Source organism: Podarcis gaigeae (genome assembly GCF_964106915.1).
Source record: "Podarcis gaigeae genome assembly, chromosome: 7".
Classification (NCBI taxonomy): Eukaryota; Metazoa; Chordata; class Lepidosauria; order Squamata; family Lacertidae; genus Podarcis; species Podarcis gaigeae.
This window is the reverse complement of record NC_139683.1, coordinates 69,278,304-69,283,224: the sequence shown is the minus strand read 5'-3', so window position 1 is coordinate 69,283,224 and position 4,921 is coordinate 69,278,304. Positions and strand designations below refer to the sequence as shown.

The 4,921-nt window shown below is 43.0% G+C and overlaps 1 long non-coding RNA gene across 1 annotated transcript; it reads left to right on the top strand.

Moving 5' to 3' along the window:
• Positions 1-705: 705 nt before the first annotated feature.
• Positions 706-4,707, top strand: LOC310848460. The gene is made up of 3 exons (XR_014566420.1): positions 706-1,144; positions 2,083-2,371; positions 3,836-4,707. It is a non-coding gene; the product is annotated as an uncharacterized lncRNA (long non-coding RNA).
• Positions 4,708-4,921: the final 214 nt, after the last annotated feature.

Genomic DNA, 4,921 nt, shown 5'->3' with positions numbered 1-4,921 from the left:
TGAGAAAGTCTAATGTACACATTCAGTTTCAGCCTGTTATAGAAACAGATCCTCCAAGTTTCCCTACTTTCCAGGGACAGTCCCAGATTTTCAGAAGCCGTCCCAGTTTCTGATTTGATTCTGGAGTGTCTCGCTTTTCCTTAGAAAGTCCCTATTTTCATTTTGGAGGGTGTTATGTATTGGGTTTAACACTTTTTATGTTACAAGGCACATTCTAACCAATCATATAAGCGTTGGTAGACGAACGTTCTAATGGCTAGTAAGCGCATGCACTTTCAACTGTCAACTGTCAACAGTCAGTTCATGTGGGGGCTTTTATTGAGTAGTCATGTGAGTTTGGTTTTTGTTTTCCTATGAGTGAGCCATTGTCACTGACAATGTTGAATAAATGTAGTTGAGGAACTTATACTGCCTTGAGCTTCTGACTTTTTCTGAACATTTAACAGAGGGTATACAGTGGTACCTCGGGTTAAGTACTTAATTTGTTCCGGAGGTCCGTACTTAACCTGAAACTATTCTTAACCTGAAGCACTACTTTAGCTAATGGGCCTCCTGCTGCTGCTGTGCCACCGGAGCTCAATTTCTATTCTTATCCTGAATCAAAGTTCTTAACATGAAGCACTATTTCTGGGTTAGCGGTGTGTGTAACCTGAAGCGTATGTAACCTGAAGCGTATGTAACCCGAGGTACCACTGTATAGTTAAGGCCTTACTTGGGTGGCTTTGAAAGGAGATTGATACAAATCCATGGCTTTCAGTGTCTACTGGTCCTGATGGGCTGTGTATTACCTTTAGGATCAGAGGCACTAGGCATTGTTCCCCTCATGTGTGAGAAAGGTCTCTGGCCTCATATATTGCTTAAGGGCTTCTCCTAGCCATCTGGTTGGCCACTTTGGGAACAGAGTGCTGGAAAGAGTTGGGCCTCTGATATGTTCCCAGCGGGAAAAAGGAACCTGTCATCAATGCAGCAGAACAGAACACCTGCTCAACAGCTGATGAGTGGAGGTTAAATTTTGCTCAGTTCCAAGCAGAAAACAGGCACACATAGCCAATAGCCTGTAAAAGGCCAGCTTCTTCCTCAAAGGGGAAGGGAGAAAGAAGCACTTTTGAAGCTGTATGTTCAGCATGTCCCAAAGGTTCGACAGGTGAGCAACGGTTAAAGTCTGTTAGGTTTGGCTGTTCTCAGTTCCCAGTAAGAAACAGATGTGTGCAGGGAAAGAAAATCTGTGAAATGCAGGCTTTTTTGGCCCCACTCCTGGGGGAGAGGAGACAAAAGTGCTTTGCAGGTTGTATGTTCAGTGCTTCCCAAAGCACAGAGCATAGGACTAGCAAGACTCCTCATGCTGCTAGGGACAATGGACCTGTCAATCATGTGATAGCCATTGGGGGTCCCACCCACCTGTCACATTTGGCCTGCAAGGTCAATCCTGATAAGGATCTGGCTCATGGAACCAAGAAGGTACCCCACCTCTGATTCAAATTCAGATTAATGTGCTGCTACTTGCTTAAGAATACCTTGTTGGCTCACACTTTGCCTCAAGGCAACAGGAGGTTCTATGGAAACATTTAGACACAGCAGGATACAGCAATGTTATATGAATTCAGTGATGTCGCTTGTGGAATTTATGGGGAGAGTTCATGGCGTGATTAGTTCTACTTACCAAATGTCACACAGAATGTGGCAATTAGAACTGATCTCTTCAGGAACTCAGAACTTGGTGTAGTTTCAGTTAGTTCATTTCTCCACCATTTTTTAAAGCTCATACTGTACTAGACAAGTATCTATGAAGAATATGTTTATTGAAACAGCTCCAACATATGGTTAAGTCACCATGCTCTCAAAATTATAGGAGGCCACCATATTGGGCCCTTCAGAAATTATACCTGGTCCTTAACTAACAGTGATGTTTATATACATATATGCATAATGGGAAAACTAGTCTCCTGAATCCATCCTCAAAACCAGTCCAATAGATTTCTTATTAAAACATATAGAAGGAGTTGCTGCTCAGAGGTCATGAAGTAATATATCTGTTTCCCTTGGTATGCCAGTGAGACTGAGATGAGTAATTTTCCCTCACAGAAAGCTGCATGAAAGTGTCTGAAGACTGCAAAATAACCTACCAACCATTATTTGGCAATCAAACAGAATGGAAATACAATCTGCAGTCACGGCAAGCAGCCTAGCTATTTGAGGTCTCTCCTTCACTTTTATTCACTATATTTTGCAACTAATAAACATGTCACTCAAGGCATCACATTGCTGTGGCTTTTCAGGGGACTATGGAAATGTTGATCTTCAAACAAGCATTCTTTGGTGGTAGAAGAGGAGTCAAGACATATCCTCTTTTGGAATCAGCCAGGTCTAAAACGTGAGGGTCCAAATATAGGCCTTATGTCTTCTTGAATACATGCAATATATATGCACTGAAGGAGACATCTGTAATATTTTCATCTTCAGTCCTGTGACTTACTTACCATTAAACAAGATGTGAGGTTGCTGTCTTGCCTCCTTTGCTTGGACAGAATGGTTTTCCCTGCACAAAACACCCTTCTGGCTTTTGTGATGGCTGCTATGTTCTCCATAGTCTTCTATTGTTGGGTGATGTGACTGATATAATGCCAATTAACTGGTTGTAAAGTAGCCTTCCCCAACCCAACATTTCCCAGATGTTTTTGGATTGTAACTCTCAGCATCTCTTTGGCCATGCTGGCTAGGGCTGATGGGAGTTGGAGTCCATCAACATCTGGAGAGCAATAGGTTGGGAAGCTTGTTGTAAAGCCGTTCAACCATTTTGTGTGTTGGTTGCTCAATTCTTTTCTGAACAAAACAGGCTGTTCTGAGCAGAAAGTTTAGAAAGTTCCAGGATGCTTGCACACAAATACACACACACACGTGCACACACAGCACTTCAGTCTAGGGAACAGAAACTTAAAAGTGGGGACCTTAACATATTTAAGGGGAAGGAAATCTAACAAACTATGACAACTTGAAACTTAAACACAGCACTATCTGATTGGCCAAGAGACTGGGAAAGGATTGACAGGTGGCAATCATTTTAGGCACGTCCAATTAATGCGTGATCGTCAGTGCATGGGTCCTTTTGGACCTGGAGAAAGGCAGAACGGGGACAAGGTAGGACAGAACAGGGGCGGAGTGGGAAGTAACAGGCCATAATGGGGCAGGGCATGCTTACATGCATTCCACCAATGCGCCAGGCAGGGAACAGAAAGCTGTAGAAATAATGTATAAGTAAAGCTGGCCAGTAAGAGTTAGCACCTGAGTGGGAATTAGAGCAGAAAAGAAAAAGAAAGAAAAAATCTGGGAAAGTTGAAGAAATGAGCCAGGACATGGTCTAAGGAGACAAGATGCAGCCATGTTGCAGAAGCTAAGCAAATCTGTGTGTACTCAATGCCTAGATGGAAGATTCCATGGGAACTCCATGGATGCCATCTTGAGTTTCAAGTAAGAAAAAAGATGTGATATAAATGGGATCAAATAAGTGCAATCTATTGCTATTTGCCCTTGGAGATCATAGGATCCCACAAATTGGGCATTTACCATATATTTAATGAGGGGTTTGAGGGATGAGTTAGGGAGAGTACACATGAGCCCAAAGTCTCATTCTTGACACCTCAAAGTGTGTCACAATATCCTCTCTAGTCAGGTATTAATGTCTGGAATGCAAACGGAAAAATAAATGAGTCCTGACGGCCACATAGCAGCTCTCAAACTGCAGATGGTTCCCAAATGCTTCAGATATGGTGCCTTGGTGTTCATCTTTTTGCACTTCAACAAATATAATTATGATTTCTCACGATCTTGTGATTTTCAGAATGTAGCCTTGTCTCCAGGAAGCACATCCACCTAGATCTGCCACATTTAACTAAACCGGAGGCATTATGCAGGGATAGAAGCCGACCTTTTGTGTTGAAAAACATGATAAACAGTAATAAACAAGTTTCTGAAAACTGTGGGAATTACAGAAAGTTTTGAAGGCAAAAGATAAAAGTGCAGCTGTGCCAAAGGAAATAAGATTCCCATTGCTCTACTATTGCCCCAAGAAAACATGATGCGCAGGTGTATATTTAGAAGCTGGCGCGGATGTCAGATGGTGGGGTCCCTCAGGCTCCTCAGCGACCTGCAAGATTATTAAAGAAGAGGCAACAGCTGCTTCTTGTAAAACCGCAAGTAAGATGGGGGTGCATAAAGCCCCAAAGAGCTGCATGGATCTCAAAGGGACAAATCTAGAAAAAGGCGTCCAGTGCCTGAGGAAATGGCTTAGTACCATCAAGTGGGAGTGTTCCAATAATATATGAAACAGAAAGCTGTTGTTGAAAGGGCTGCGGTATTCTGCAAGATAACTGATCTCTAACTTTCCATTCAGGCTGGCATTAAGGGTGGGCGAGAGGAAGCTGGTGGGCTACTCAGAGGATGACGATACATTTGATGTTAGATTACCCTGGGAGATGGAACCTATGGCTCACCAGATGTTGCTAGGACTTCCATCCTCCCTTACCACTGGCCATATTGGCTGAGGCTGATGGGGGTTAGAATCCAACAACATCTGGAGGGACACAGATTCCCCATTCCTGGGATAACCCAACAACAATTTTGATCTGCTTTTCCAGAATTTAGCTGTTGTGTGAGTGTGCTGTATGGAGTAAACTTGCCAGTTTGAGTACACATTAAAATCAGTGTGAGGCAGTGAGAGAGTATTGGATTTAGATCATAGAAGTCCAAGGCCACGTACCTGTTTAGGGAAGTTTTTAATGTTTCATGTTTTATCGTGCTTTTAATATTCTGGTGGAAGCTGCTCAGAGTGGCTGGGGGAACCCAGCCATGTGGGTGGAGTATAAATAAAGAAATACTGTGGTACCTCGGGCTACATACTCTTCAGGTTACATACGCTTCAGGTTAC